The 16,768-nt window shown below is 38.7% G+C and overlaps 1 protein-coding gene across 15 annotated transcripts in view; it reads right to left on the bottom strand.

Moving 5' to 3' along the window:
• Positions 1 to 16,768, bottom strand: part of atp2b2 (ATPase plasma membrane Ca2+ transporting 2) — an 838,415-nt gene that overhangs the window by 690,455 nt on the left and 131,192 nt on the right. For all 15 annotated transcript variants that reach the window (XM_087994228.1, XM_087994235.1, XM_087994236.1 and 12 more), the window contains exon 2: positions 2,901 to 2,970. The gene's annotated coding sequence lies outside the window, so the exon portion shown is untranslated. The remainder of the gene's footprint in view (positions 1 to 2,900; positions 2,971 to 16,768) is intronic.

Genomic DNA, 16,768 nt, shown 5'->3' with positions numbered 1-16,768 from the left:
CAAATGCTCTCTCCAAACACTTTCACATGAAAAGCAGCAATTAAAACATGGATTGCAACTGCTTTTTCATGCCAAGTGGTCATTGAGTTCTAATGGACATTCCATCCATCAGGACCATTCCAGTAATGTTTTATCTAGTTTTATTTCATATGCAGTCGATTACACTTCTACCAAGAGGTGGTTGGAAGGTCTTGTGGCACAGCAGGTAATGTCCCACACCTGGATTTGATAGCAATGGAATGTGTGTACCTAATGCAGTCAAAGCAGATTGACAATCAACAGCAAAAGCCTTCCAATATGCCTATGTCAGGGAGTAAGCACAGAAACATCTCCTGGTCAGCCATGGTTGATGTCAAGTGGCACCTCTCAAGCTTTAGCCCTGGAAATAGGCTAATCCAGAAAAACCAGCCCTGAAACGAAACATAAACGTGTCTGTGTCTGCCTCATGTCACTCGACAAGGGAACATCTCCCAAGTCTAACACGCAACCAGTTAATAATCAAGAGACAGTAATGTGAACTTCATTCCAAGTGTTATAAAGTCCACTTGGGTACACTAATGGATAGTGTACTCCTCAGATGCAATAAAATTAAAAGCCCAGCATCACCACCATTCAAATCATAAAAGGTGATAGCATTCCAGATGAAAACAGATGATCAACATAAATTGCCAGCTATTGCTATTCACCATGTCAGCCAGAACCAGTCCAAAAGCATCCCACCAACATAATAAACCATGCCCTCCGCTTGCACCTATTTAGAAACTTAACGGTATTGCACCTCACACCATATTCATAAGGCACCACCACAAAGAATTTCACAGCACAAAAACATCTTGATCAGTTCAAATGTCCCACCACTTAAAAGAAAATATTTCACTTTATCTCTTTATAAGAATTTTCCATTCATTAAAATGCAGCCAATTTAGCAGCTGGCAACCACCACAAAAACAAAGTAAACTGCTCAGTAGCTGTCTTGCTCCGACAATGCAGTCCATTAAACATCCCTGAAGTTGAAAGCTATTCTGTAGTAAATACAAAATTAATGAATGTATAAAAGTATAATGGTTCTGAAAATAATTAGGCTTATCCTGATACTTGGCTCCACATTCTTAAATAATGCCACTAATAACTGTTACACACAACGGTCGTTCCCTTTCATTGTGGCCTCAGATTGGCTTTTGCAACATTTTTCAAATAAATAAAAATATTTAATCAGATTGTATTCCTGAAAAATATATTGCATTCATTGACATTGTTGTTGGGTAACCTTTAATGTAATGAAAAATTAAATGTAAAAACCTCTGTACTGTCTCTCTCACTGTTTCAGTTTGAAATTCACATGTGGAATTCAGCAAACTTTAAACTGAAAGGAATTACTATTCAGAAACATTTTTTACACTTGCTGGAAGAAACAGGTTTACATTTACCTTCAGTTTTGAAGACTCTTTTCAATTGTTGAGAGAAATAAATTATCATTCTTAATTGTTAAGAGATAGACAAGGATAATTTCCCAAATTTCACCGAAGGTTTACACATAAGATTGCTACCTCTCTCAGCTTCCACTTGAGTCTCTAAAATTTAGACTCTTCTCTAGGACATGATAAGTAACTCAAGAACAAAAAAAAAACATGTTTTTTAAAGATTCTTTTAACAGTATTTATTTTTAAAATATCAGACAGTTGAAGAGTTTGTTGACTGGGAATGATGAGTTATCGAACTGATTAAATAAGAATTGCTGACATTCTCATTACTTTAAGGAGGAGGCAGTCGAAGATGGATATGTCAGACAACCGATAGTGGGAGTATACAAACAATCCTTTTCTCCATTGGAAAATGAAAAGGGAGGTAATGAGCAGTAATTTCTCCAATCTTTCCAAAGCTGGGTATCTGGTAAGCAGCGGTTGACTATAGTTCACCTTAAAAGGGATATCAGCAAGTAGTTATGGTCCTTTAGCTGATCAGAGGATGAAAAGGTTACTGAGTAATGGCAATCCTGGCATTATGTAAATGCATTCTCTATTACTGAGCACACCATCTGACTCATCATGAGCAATATGAGAGTACATTGATGGAGTACTATGTAAAGTATTATGTTGAAGCTGGTTCAAGGATGTAACATGTTTTGCATTTAGAAAATGTTGACAAACCACTCATTATTTCTGACATCATTTTAATATAACTTAGTATAACTGTCTTTAACATATCCCAGCCCAAGTGTTATTGTACTCACATATTTTACGTAGGAAGGGAACGTACACCCATGGATAACCTCAAGGTTAATAAGCACACTTTTACAAAAGTACTGTATTAGGGAATACATCAGCTGAACAAAATACTTTTTATTGGTTAAAGTGAACAAGTTGAAATTACTAATTTCAATCTGTTGCCTCAAGTCCATCAAGTTAAGTATCCACAGAACAATCTGTATATGCCAAATTAAATAAATTACTAAACGATGTAAGAAGCAGTTTAGTATGTAAGGGGTTAAAGTACCATTGCCCTTACTACATATTGGGATACGTCAGGTCTTTTAAGAACAAAGTAGTGGCAACAAATCTGATAACCATTTTGCAAGAAGCAGTTCAGTCCTGTTGTTGCATAGCTACTTATGTGTATAAGCTAAATCTGGACTTGCTTTGTTTCACATACAACAGCATTTGTTGATACTTATACTGAAAGTACAAGAAATACAGCTGTGGCTGTCTAAGATCATCATGGAAAAAGGCTGCTGGGCATATTTCCAGAACAGTATTATACAAATTTCATGGGCAGATACACCATACCCATTGAATTGCAGTAACCGTATGCGCCCTTATTTGGGTAGGAACTGAGAACTATTAGTTTACAAAGGAGATAACTAATCAAGACAGAGATATTAAAACATGAGTGGAAAAAAGTACCATTGAAGTGTAGGGCCTGAGATTGGAATCTTGAAGTGGAATGTGAACAATACTTCTGTTAGCGAAGTCCCTAAAATGAGAAGAAAGAATAAATTAAAAGCGTTGACATACACACCAGTAGAAGAGGTAATATCAACAATATTAATGAAGCATCCAATTTACTTGCAACTGACTGTAATGAAATGTTAACAGCTGTAGAATTAAAAAGGTACTCACTGAGGAGCAGCCTTAAGATTCAACAATTCTGAACGTAAATATCTAAATTGCTTATTTAGGAAAACATTAATTTGAACAATGCACGAGATGGGTTCAGAATTCCTTCTTAAGTACAATTTTTATTAATTCTGTGCCTCATCAGGTTTGACTGCTGCTGTTGAGTTTGTAAAACATACTGAAACACTGGCTTAGATTTTTCTTGGGCATTGCTAGTTGGTTACCTCCCAGTACCTGTCTCAGTCTGTGGTCCCTTAAATTCTCCTCTTTAGCCACTGACAACTATAGACGAATTTCACTACATGGTAGGTGATTTTACATGTGGAACAGTTTGGCCCATCACTGCTCCTATTCAGGAAGGATGAAACAGTTTGTAATTCTGCCATCCTACTTTGAACTTTTATTCATAGAATCCCTACAGTGTGGAAACAGGCCATTTGACCTAAGTTCACACCAACCCTTTGAACAGTAACCCCCCCTGACCCATTCCCCTACCCTAATACTCTACATTTACCCTTGATTAATGCACCTAACCTCACATCCCTGAACACAATGGGCAACTTAGCATCACCAATTCACCTAATCTGCACATCTTTGGATTGTGGGAGGAAACTATACCCGGAGAACATCCATGCAGACAAGGGGAGAATGTGCAAAGTCCATACAGACAGTCACCCAAGGCTGGAATCAAACCCCAGTCACTGGTGCTGTGAGGCAGCAGTTTTAACCACTGAGCCACTGTGCTGCCTCAGTAGTCATTGTAATCAGTTCAAGTGCAAGACAGTAACACAATTACCCACCAACTTGCCCCTTTAATCTTTCATAGTGAAAAGACAATTATGTCTGATTATGCTGCATGTTATTACATTGTACACATGATGCTAAAACAAGTCTGTAATTCTGCAGGTTTTCACCATGACATAAAGGTCATAGAGTCATAGGGATGTAAGCATGGAAACAGATCCTTCGGTCCAACCTGTCCATGCTGACCAGATATCCCAACCCAATCTAGTTGAGGCAGGAATCAAACCCAGCACCCGGCCCATATCCCTCCAAACCCTTCCTATTCATACACCGATCCAAATGCCTCTTGAATGTTGCAATTGTACCAGCCTCCACCACTTCCTCTGGCAGCTCATTCCATACACTGTGTGAAGACGTTGCCCCTTATGTCTCTTTTATATCTTTCCCCTCTCATCCTAAATCTATGCCCTCTTGTTCTGGACTCCCCAACCCCAGGGAAAAGACTTTGTCTATTTACCCTATCATCGCCCCTCATAATTTTGTAAACCTCTATAAGGTCACTCCTCAGCCTCCGACGCTCCAGGGAAAACAGCCCAGCCTGTTCAGCCTCTCCCTATAGCTCAAATCCTCCAACCCTGGCAACATTCTTGTAAATCTTTTCTGAACCCTTTCAAGTTTCACAACATCTTTCCGATAGGAAGGAGACCAGAATTGCATGCAATAATCCAACAGTGGCCTAACCAATGTCCTGTACAGCCGCAATATGACCTCCCAACTCCTGTACTCAATACTCTGACCAATAAAGGAAAGCATACCAAACGCCTTCTTCATTATCCTATCTACCTGCGACTCCACTTTCAAGGAGCTATGAACCTGCACTCCAAGACCTCTTTGTTCAGCAACACTCCCGAGGACCTTATCATTAAGTGTATAAGTCCTGCTAAGATTTGCTTTCCCAAAATGCAACACCTCGCACTTATCTCAATTAAACTCCATCTGCTACTCCTCAGCTCATTGGCCCATCTGATGAACATCCCATTGTAATCTAAGGTAACCTTCTTCACTGTCCACTAAACTTCAAATTTTGTTGTCATCTGCAAATTTACTAACTATACCTCTTATGCTCACATCCAAATCATTTATGTAATGATGAAAAGTAGTGGACTCAGCACTGAACCTTGTGGCACTCCACTGGTCACAGGCCTCCAGGCTGAAATACAACCCTCCACCACCACCCTCTGTCTTCTACCTTTGAGCCAGTTCTGTATCCAATTGGCTAGTTCTTCCTATATTCCATGAGATCTAATCTTGTTAACCAGTCTCACATGGGAAACCTTGTCAAACGCCTTACTGAAGTCCAAATTGATCACATCTACCGCTCTGCCCTCATCAATCCTCTTTGTTACTTCTTCAAAAAACTCAATCAAGTTCATGAGACATGATCTCCCATGCACAAAGCCATGTTGACTATCCCTAATCAGTCCTTGCCTTTCCAAATATGTGTAAATCCTGTCCCTCAAGATTCCCTCCAACAACTTGCCCACCACCAATATCAGGCCCAATGGTCTATAGTTACCTGGCTTGACCTTACCATCTTTCTGAAATAGTGGCACCACGTTAGCCAACCTCCAGTCTTCCGGCACCTCACCTGTGACTATCGATGATATAAGTATCTCAGCAAAGGGTCCAGCGATCATTACCCTTGCTTCCCACAGAGTTCTAGGTACACCTGAATAGATCCTGGGATTTATCCACCTTTATGCATTTCAACACATCCAGCACTCCCTCCTCTGTAATACAGACATTTTTCAAGATGTCACCATCTATTTCCCTACATTCTATATCTTCCATGTCCTTCTCCACAGTAAACACTGATGCAAGATACTCATTTAGTATCTCCCGATCTCCTGCACCTATTCACTCCCTAGTTACCCTTTTGTGTGTTCAAATATTCATTCAAACATGTAAGCATTCTCTCACTGCTTCATGAAAAATTCATTTCAGGCCCATGCTGTTATATAAATATTCAGTCATCGAGCACCAGAGAAATAACATAGGGGAGATCATCAAAGTTTAAAGCAATAAAAACAAGAAGCTGTCATAGTAGGAAAGTGAAAACAGGGTATTAAAAATAACAACATCTAAATAGAAAATATTTTCTGCTTTTCTTATTGTTTCTACTCTAGGGCTCTGATGCAATTAAAGAAAAGACTGATTTCTATATCTGAATTCATTGTACACAGTCACTTACCCCTACTCTCAGATTCACAAATACCTCCCTCAAGTACTTTCTGTTTTTGAGAAAGGTCATAAGTACAACTTAGTCTGAACTGCTGAGGTTTCATAAATAAACCAAAAATAATCCAAGTTCAGGTCACAATCAAGTTCAACACACATTCTAACTCGATTCTGAGCATTAATTTGTACTATACTACCCAATCTTTGATAATTACAATGCACATTGACAGGCAAGTGAAATTTTAGAATTTTTTTTAATGACTTCATAATCTTTTTACGATTACACTATATCTTTCAAAGTAAAGCAAGACTGAACTAAGATTAAAGTAAAGATCCAAATCATTAGGGTTTGATGAGCTATTGTACCCTTAATAAATTTGCCAAACAAGGACATCAAATGAAACTTTTGATGCCCAATCACATTTACATTTTTCTTAATAATAATTTTATTAGCTGAATCAAATATAGGGAAAGTAACATTGGCTTGGATTTTCCAATTTTAGGCATAGTGCCATTTTAGAACATAGAAGAATACAGCGCAGTACAGGCCCTTCGGCCCTCGATGTTGCGCCGATTTTTGGGGAATTTCACCAGGTGCCCCATCATGGTGACTTTTTTTATGCTCCACTCCACACCTCATCAGTTATGCAGCCAGCTGCTTTGCAGTCCTTCTCATGCAGGAGGGGCAAAATTCCCAGTGCTGCTGGAACCGCTGGTGCCATATTTAAAGCCCAGCTGCACACTTCTTCACATGCTGGTAACCAGGAACTATTTCACATACCACCCTCTTAGGAAATAGAAATGGCCCCAAAAAGGAAGTAAGCCCCGTGCTTTCAGATAGGCACCTAGAGGGTCTGAGGGACAAGGCGATTGAGAAAAAAGATCATCCAATTCCCAGAGGACCACTAGGGGAGGCCATGGCACCAAATACAGCCAGATTCCTGGGCCAGTGGCATCTCCAGGGTCAGATGGAATCTTCTATGTTCCACAAGTGACACTACCTTCACTGTGCTACCTCTCACTCAATCTAACTCGACACTATATGTAAATGTCACCAATGCTCATGGACTATTCCCTTCACTCATTATTGCATACAGCATTTCCACCCAATGGTTCTCACCCATCTCATCTTCCACAAATGCTACACATTCATGGCCTCTGGCCAAAGGTTACATAATCTGCAGAGGCTGACAACCTCCAAGTAAACACCAAATGATTGGGCATTAACAAGTAAAGCTAAGATCCATGAGCTTCATCCTGTGTGCATTCATGAGATGGCAAAGCATCAAATCAGACATCCCTGGGCTCCAAAGTGAAGTCTGAGCTTACCCAATATCAGCCATGATCATTTGGGGAGGCTGGTGCTTTGTTGATCCTGAGAGGTAGAGGAGAACCATGTCCAAGCAGCATTTCAAGGACATGGTTCTCCTCTACCTCTCAGGTGTTGGGACATTAAAATAGAGGCCCAGAGAGGCAACTGCAAAGCTACTGCTGCCAGTTATCTTGACTTTCAAGTCAGGCACTGTCTGGCTTCCTGGGAAAGAGGGGAGAATTGCAACTGCATAGAAATGAGGTGACTTAGGTATTAACAAGATGGAAATAGATGGTAATAAGGCAGTGACCAATTATTAGTAAGGTTCTGGTCTTGCTGTTGAAACCTTAAGGGCAATATTAGATTCTTTATCACGACGAGAATTTAGTAAAAACAAACAGCTAGGTTCTTCCTCCTCTAACTGAACTTTAAGACTCTCCCTGTTTCCCTAACCTTCCCTTTTGTTATTGCTGCACTGCTGCTGGTGGGTAGTGCTTCTTAATTGCTCCTTTAATTTGAAAACTGGTGATTTGGTGGCAATTTAATTTTTGAAAAGCTAGTATTAAACCAGAAGATCCAGGTTCAAATCCCACCTGCCTCAGAGAAGGTTGATTTAAATAAAGAGATGGGTTCTTCCACGTTTGGGGATTGGCTTCTGGACAGGGAATGGGTCCAGAAGAGAATGGTTGCAAAATGCTAAACTATACATTGACAATAAAACTCCTGTAAATCTCTGAAAGCCTTTTGCTGTCCAATTCTAAATATAAATAGCAATCTAACAAACAATAACAACCCAGAGAGTAACTGGGTTCCTGCTAATGAAAGCATTCATTGAATTAAAAGATTCAATCAGATACAAATTAATTATCTACATATTGAATGGTGTATGATTTAAAGAATGTTTCCCTTATGACAAAGCTGTTCACATTAAATGCATTCAACTTTTTCAAGATTATGGCTATAATGCAGGCACTGAAGTACAGAAAGCCCATTATGAAATATAAAGTGCATTTTCATAAACCATTACCAACTTAGGATTTTTATGAGAGGATTCATAAATAAGCTTGGCATTATAGCTGTGTCACCAAATATAAAAAAGGGTCAGCAGGAGATTAACAAATCAAACTCTTTAGATTACAGTATAGTAATGGATGACTTCCACAGATATCTGATGTAGCTGGACTCAACAATTAAAAAAGATAAATAGCAATGCACTTTCTATAAAACTGAACATTTCTTTTAAGCAGAGAGCAAACGTAATGCCCACCCTCACCATAATTCTAAAATACCGCCAAAAAAGGGATTGAAAATTAAACATTTTCCAGGCTGTGGGAATACCCTTTTGAAAATAAACCCTGTGCTTTCTACACTAATAATCCCCTTCAGACCTTCAGACAATGTTTTGCTTGCTCCCATGCATATGAAAGTATGCTGGGTATGCAATTAAGTTAGAAGACTGCATCCCACTATACTTTCAGTGTAATTACTGTTTTCACATGTCATAAAGTTGTATTAAGAGCATTTTTGAGTGGTCTGCTTTACAGAGCTGTGTCAGCCTTTTTATTTTTCTAATTTGGCATTTATAGCCTGATTTATACTTGCAAAAATGTTAGTCTTGATACAAGGAATACTGTTGCAGCATTTTTCTACGTAGATAATGTAGAGTTTGTTTCTTTTACTTAATCTTTGATAAGATACTCTTCCCACTCTTCAAACTCACTGATATTTTCGGAAACCAAAGAGGCATAACTTGGGAAAATCATAAGTAATTCCTCTTCCAAAGCATTGCTTTCCCACACACATCATACTTCCATAGCCAAAAGAAGAGCTTTAAATACAAGTTTAAAGATAGCTTTAAACACAAGTTCTCATAAAATCTGATGAACAGCCACTGTCAATTTTTTTCTCAAGTGCACATAAGGAATGGGGCTGTCTTCCAGATGCCGATGCTATAGATATGCGTACATTTACCAAAATCTGTTATATCCATGATTCTGCATTCAGCCTAAGCAACATAGCAACTTTAAGCCTCAAAAAATTCCCATTAAATTGAAGCAGCTACATAAGTATGATTTGAGTAATTCAACCATTATTGACATCTCCAAGCAGATGTTTAATACATTGCCTTTATCACCATCAAAATCGTGCACCAAGTTGGTTATATACTGCACAGACTTTGATCTTCATACCCATTCAAATTTACACTAAATTTATTAATTTTAGCAATTTGATGGATACTCTATTCCATTTAACCAACTCAGTTGGAGTACCCATTAAACAATCTCTCAGATAATTTAGCGACCTGGTGTAATGGTCAACTTTTAATTGCCCAATTAAGTGTTAAACTGGTGTTGATCAGATCACTGATAATTATAACAAAGTTTTTGATGCATCTACTCATGCCAAGACTAGTCTAATATGAACTCAGTCAATATTTTAGTGTCTCCAATTTTATATATTCCATAGTTAGCTTCCAAAGGCTGAATTCTGCATATCCAAAGATATTACATGTTGTTTTAAAGATATTGCAGAATAAAAAGCACATCTTCAAAAATACCCTCATGAACATTACAACAGAAATTCTGTGCATTGCCATTATAGAATACTCCAGAATTGTGCTTGAGAATATCTGACTTGTTGCACTAGCAGAAACTCAATGGAACTAGGGAATTGTTGGCTACCAGTCAAAAAAGAAGCAAGCCCTGTCCAAGTCCTCAAGGTTACATCATTTGCACCCTTGCGCAAGATAGCCTGTACTTGTAAGGATGCATTGTTGATACTTTTTCCCATCAATTAGCACCAAGGTAAGGTTACAACATACTGCTCTGACATTGTCCAACATCATGAGCATAATTTTCCCCTCCGTCGTGGTGTGGGCAAAGAGGAGAAAGTTAGAAAAATACAGGAAGAAAAATAATCAGAATCTGACATCAAGAAACCATTTCCCTATTTTCCCATTAAGCTTTAAATAATGGCTTTTGCAATTTGCCTGATTTTGCCTGAATTGCCACAAGCAATTCTCCTTTTCCAAGTAAATAGATGATGCAAATTCCCAAGATGTGAATCAGACAAGGACCTAACAATTCCAACTTGTAACTGGCATGGGTAAATCACCAGTCTCGATACCCTGCTCTCAAACCAACTCATACACCATCTTAGCCATCCAAGACTTTATTCAGGAGCTCTGGGAGGCCTAGACCTTGCACAGTTTTACCAGGTCACTCTATGTACAGGGACACACCTGTATCTCGCGTATATGAAAAATTATGGTTCTTGGCTTGATTTCTTGTGCTTACTCACTTGGTGCTTACTTGGATGCTGCCAGTTTCTGTGGTTTTCATTGTTTTTAAGCCCAACGAAAGAATCTGTGGTTGTCACAGAGGGGAACACTGAATACACAAGGGAGTGGACATGATGTTATATGGTACAGTGCTACATGACTGGTTTTGCAGCAAACACATTGTATGTGTTTCAAGCATGTGGCCATGCGTGAAAGTCAAAGGGCAGCAGTCTTCCATGGAGTCAAAGTGGACTGCAGTCAGTCAGGAGGTTGGTCTGCCATTTGGTGCTACCAGATTCATGTCCTTGCAGTTCAAGGATTGGGCCACAATTCGTACTGTAGGTTAAGTGCTACCTGTCTAGAGATCACAGTTAAATCAGTAAAGGTGCAATGGAGATCTCTCTGGGGAGTGAGACATTTGTTCCTGCAACAGGGCAATGGGAGAGAGTGAATACGTTGGAAGTGAATGGAAGAGCAGTTCAAAATGATGCTCAAGCAAGAGAGGTGGTGAAGTGTCCCCAGTGACTGAGTAGGAAATACAAACAGCGGGAAGGTTAGTAGTCTGGGAAGACAGGTGGGTGAGAGCCATTGAGAGGATATCATGCATGCAATAGTCAGAATTGTTGTCTAACAGTCTAGGTGAGAAACATGTGCAATGGCAGAGTTTGAGTCATTCTGACCCTCTAAGGTCACACAGTGCAAAAGAGCATTGACCTGTGATAAAGCACCAACCTGCACCACTGTGTATCCAAGCTGGCTATGAGAGGTGACATGCTCTCCTTTGCCACTAGCACCTACAGGTCCCTGTCCAGATAGCAGAGAGCCAATGTTGCATTCTGAGCCATATCCTGAGTGACAGTTCTTGGCTTGCAGAGTTTGAAATGGTGGGCAGTTGAGTATTAAATATGGTGCTGATAGGCCTTGACAATGGCAAGCAGTTCCACTTCTCTAGTGACAATTCCACAAGATGGATGCCAAAAAATCTGGTTGCATAACTAATGAGGTGAAGAACAGAAAATTGTGAGTAAAGTGTTGTTACAAACCCTGCAGAACCAGGATCAGACTTGAGAAAGACACTTTAACTGAAAATGGAATATTTCAGCTCCCCACAATGAAAATAAAGCATAAAGTTACTAAAATCGTAAGTAACCCAACTGAAATCAGATAACACAGTTTATTTAATGTTGGGTTTTGTCGGAATTTACTGAGCAGATTTAATGCAGTAATTCAGTGAATAAAAAGGGGAGGAAAAACAAACCACTAACACCACTTTTGGAAAGTAGTACATAGCACACAAATAACCTCCATTATTATCTGATATATTTAAAATTATGTACTTGGCACATGCAGATACCAAATTCCTGGCATCACAATTGGTTCAAGGGAAAACTATTTTAAAATGCCTCATAACAAGCAGCCACAAACTGATGAGCAGATCTAATTAGCAAAGTTTCTACAATGAGAAATTCAATTCTGAATGATCCAAACTTCTATTTATTTAAGAATTAAATTTTGTGTCCTAACAAGGGTACTTTAGCAGATTAACGAATAGACCAACGTATTTTTTTTTAGTGATTATTTCCCATTTCTTAAGTGGAAAATTAGCAACAGGTAAGATCCGTAATCTTAGATTTTCAAGCAGCTTGCATAACTTTGTATTTCCAGTGGAATGTTGGATATTTATGGTCATAACTGTATTAAAGTGTTTAAATTAATTTTCAATGGCATCAATTAGATGTCCAAGCAATTTTCTATTGGACATTAACACCAAGTCTAAGCCTACCCTAACATATAAAAGGAGAATCCAAGTTGTTGAGCTTTGAGCTGTAGAGTATTTTATATAAAAATCTTAAATGAAGAATATGTTTCAACTTTGGACCTTTTTTTCTTGCTATTGTAACTTGTATGGTAACTAGAACGATAGGTCAGATATATAATTATTTGGAATAATTTCACCCTGCTAAGTCTGAAGCCTCCACATAGGCTAAAAGCATACTAACATGCTTATCTCTGAAATACTACTCAATTCTGCTCATTACTGAATGTGTGAGCAATCAAAAATAGAAACAATACCAATAACTGAAAATCCTGAGAATCTAATCACAAGAACATCTTTGAAAATCAAATAAAAGAATCATTTTTTTTTTGTCTCCTGCCATCTTATTAAATTCATTTGTTATTAGATTCCCTACAGTGTGGAAACAGGCCCTTTGGTCCAACAAGTCCACACCGACCCTCTGAAGAGCAACCCACCCAAACCCCTTTTCCCTCTGACTAATGCACCTAGTTGACAATTTAAGCATGGGCAATTCACCTAACCTGCAAATCTTTGGACTGCAGGAGGAAACCCACACAGACACAGGGAGAATGTGCAAACTCCACACAGACAGTCACCCAAGGTTGGAATTGAACCTGGGACTCTGGTGCTGTGAGGCAACAGTGCTAACCACTGAGCCACTATACAAATACTTATGGCACTGCCAAAAGTATTGGCTTGAAGGTGAAATTAAGGCTATGTAAGGAAGCTGAAGTAATATATTTTTTCTTATTTTAATTTATTCACTTTTGGGATGTGGGTGTCACTGGCTGGCTAGCATTTATTGCTCATCCTTGGTTGCTCTCGAGAAGGTGGTGATGAGCTGCCTTCTTGAACCGCTGCAGTCCACCATCTGTAGGTTGACCCTCAATGCCATTAAGGAGGGAATTCCAGTATTTTGACCCAGCGACAGTCAAGGAATGGTGGCGTATTTCCACGTCAGAATGGTAAGTGGCTTGGAAAGGAACTTGAAGGTGGTGGTGGTGTTCCCATGTACCTCCTGCCCACTTCCTTCTCAATGGAGTTGGTCATAGGTTTAGAAGATGCTGTCTGAGGATCTTTGTAGATAGCACACAATGCTGCTACTGAGCTTCAGTGGTGGAGAGAGTGGATGCTTGAAATAGTCATAAACCCAAAGATCACACAGCATCAATTGTGCTCATCAATGCAGTTTTTTTAACACTATCATTACAAACAAGTAACCCCATTGACATTATCAGCAATCTCCATTTTAAGTACCATATTCAGAAATAACTCAAAAACTCAATGAAATAGGCAGTGAAATGTTTATGTTTGTGACTGATTTTATAGGTTGATGGGAAGATTCCTTAATGGCAAAATTTATCAGAGTCACCAATCAACGATATAAATTAAATGCCTTTTTTTGCTGAAAGGTCATTTTCAGAAATCCCTTCGTAAATCTAATTCTGCAATCTACTATAAAAAAGGACCATTTGCAACAGGCAAGACCCAGCAAGGAGTCAACTACATAAAGTGTTGTGTGACCAATGGCTGTAATTTTGCCAGATAGCTGTCAAAATATTCAATACTGTTGCTCCAGGTCAAACGTACATGATGCTATTCAGAAATAGATGTCTGATAATATTACTGTCCCAACAAAGACAGCAGCTCAACAACTAAAGCAAATTTGTGTGAGCTGGAATATGAAGAGACGTCAAAACAAACAATTATTGTACCTAATGCTACAAAACATGATTTTATTTGCATGTTATTATTTGTCTCAGTTATAAAAGTTAATTAATCTCCCCTATCACTTGTGCAATCTAGTTGCTAAAGCAGAGTCACAAATTGGCATTCTAAGTATTTAAATCCTTGTATAAAGGCATACTCTCAAGTAAATACAATTACTACTAAATTCTATAATTACAAACTCAGTCCAAGAAAGGGGCTCTTATGATCAAATACAGCCTCTTCAGATTCCAGCCCTTGTCCTGATCTAATCGAGCAACAATCACATCCAGTTAAAACACTTGTTCTAATGAGATTTCAATGGATTGCTGCACTCATAAATAGGTTAATGTCATGCTAGATTACATTTGAGTCCAAAAGTGCATGTTATTCTGTTGTTTGAGGTTCTTCCATTCCTAACAAAAAATAATTCCAGTCGAACTCACTAGTCTCAGATTTCAGATATGCAATAACCTCCTACAGTTCTAATGGGGCAAAGAATTTACAAGCCTTCTATTGAAGGGGACTTTAAATAGGAAAATTCTTGCCAAATTAATTACAAATGTTTGCTAGCTCTCAAATGAAGCTGAAAATCTGGATCTTTCAAATACTAAATACTCAAATAACATAACTCAGGACTCTTTTTGTACTTGTTCTTCTCCTGTTGCAATTCAATCTGAACATTTTAAAGGGTCATCACTTTTCCAGAACATCTGCAGCATACAAGATGGGTACTGCTCCTCGGATGCTGCCTGAACTGCTGTGCTCTTCCAGCACCACTAATCCAGAATACAGTACTGAGAAGTCTACAACTCCCTCAAACAACATCCATTGCTACTAGATATCAGAATTTGGAAGCTTTACGTGCACGCATTATAATATGAACTGAATTAATCTCTAAAGTAGAAGAAATACTGAATTATCCGTGCAACATGTCAGGCATATGTGTTTTATTAGATCCATCTAAAAAGTTTGAATATTCCTCGGAAGTGTCTCTGGTAAATTAACTTTCTGTGTGCCACTAATCTAACTCGTGAGCAGAGTGCCCACAAATTGCAAACAAGACCAGAAACTAATAGATATACAAATAATTATTATTATGGTAAACCTTGTAGAAAATATGGGCATTGTGCACTGTCAAAGAGAAGTGATCTCTACGCTTTCGGTGGAATCAAACTCAGGGAATGCCTTTATGTAGATTTCAACAGAAAAAAATTCTTCAATCTTCTTATAATAGAATAACAAAGGTGGCCTTTTCCATTGCCAAAAAGGCAAACGATCCTTTTAAAAGAGTTGGAAATGAGAAATGCCCCGACAAATTCAAGTAAATTTACAATCTTCTGCTGTCTTCTATAAGCATTGTTATTTTATAAACGTAGAAGATCAGAGCAGGAGTAGACCATTCTCCCCTCTCAGCTTGCTCCACCTTTCAGTATGATTATGGCTGATCCTTCCACTCCGCTTTCTCATGATAGCCTTCGATGCTGTTAGCCATAAGAACTGTATTCACCTTGAAAACATTCAATGTTGTGGCCTCATTTCTGCGACAGAGAATTCCACAGGTTCACTGCTCACTTGATTAAGACATACCTGATTTTTAAAAAGTCTTTAAAGCAAGTATTGAACACAAAACAAGTGTTAGTTTGTCCAATCTATTAATTGTTTTTGAACAATGAATAAAGTATTTATGTATGATAACATTGCTGGAGTTGAAGTTTCTTTATTTCACTGCTGTACAGATTGATTTAGGCCAGATTTGCTTTGTTATTAGACAGATGTCACAGCGTTGCTGAGATTATTGGCATGCCTTCGCAGTCAGTATTATTGAAAACACAATCCTGAAGTCCAAATTCAATTGGCAACATAGCTATCAGTCCATGTTCCCATAAACACTGGTACATTCACTGTATTTGAACACTTAGCCAGCAAAGAGGAATTAGCACTATTAAAGAAACCTTATTAAACAGACTTATCTGCAAGACAAAGGTGATCTCAATGCAGCATGAATCCCAACAGGAGTTTGTAGTTCAGCAGTCTTCGGAATAGCTACAGCCACAGTTTTTTATGGTCATATAGAACTCATGCCAATCAAGAAGATGGCTCATCACCACATCCTCGACAGCAATTAAGAATGCACAATAAATTCCAGCTTAACCAACATCATCCACATCCCATGAAAGAATAAAACAAAAAGCAGTAAATTAAGCCTCCGAGTACCGAGCATGCTCAGGGAACCCTCTAATAGTGTGACAATGTAGTCCAAATTCCTGGATAGCAAATATACTTGTCACAAGGAAAATAAGGCCCAGAACTAGATTGGGTTGGGATATCTGGTTGGACGGGTTGGACCGAGGGGTCTGTTTCCATGCTGTACATCTCTACGACTCTCTATAACAATGACTGCAGATGCTGGAAACCAGATTCTGAATTAGTGGTGCTGGAAGAGCACAGCAGTTCAGGCAGCATCCAAGGAGCAGCGAAATCGATGTTTCAAGCAAAAGCCCTTCATCAGGAATAAAGGCAGAGAGCCTGACAATAGGTGAGTGGGGGAGGGGATGAAGGTGATAGGTCAGGGA

The sequence above is a fragment of the Chiloscyllium plagiosum genome, unplaced genomic scaffold, assembly GCF_037043375.1.
Source record: "Chiloscyllium plagiosum isolate Xiang-an unplaced genomic scaffold, Cpla_swu_hap1 HiC_scaffold_14, whole genome shotgun sequence".
Lineage (NCBI taxonomy): Eukaryota > Metazoa > Chordata > Chondrichthyes > Orectolobiformes > Hemiscylliidae > Chiloscyllium > Chiloscyllium plagiosum.
The sequence above is the reverse complement of the archived record's forward strand: the minus strand, read 5'-3'. Positions and strand labels throughout refer to the sequence as shown.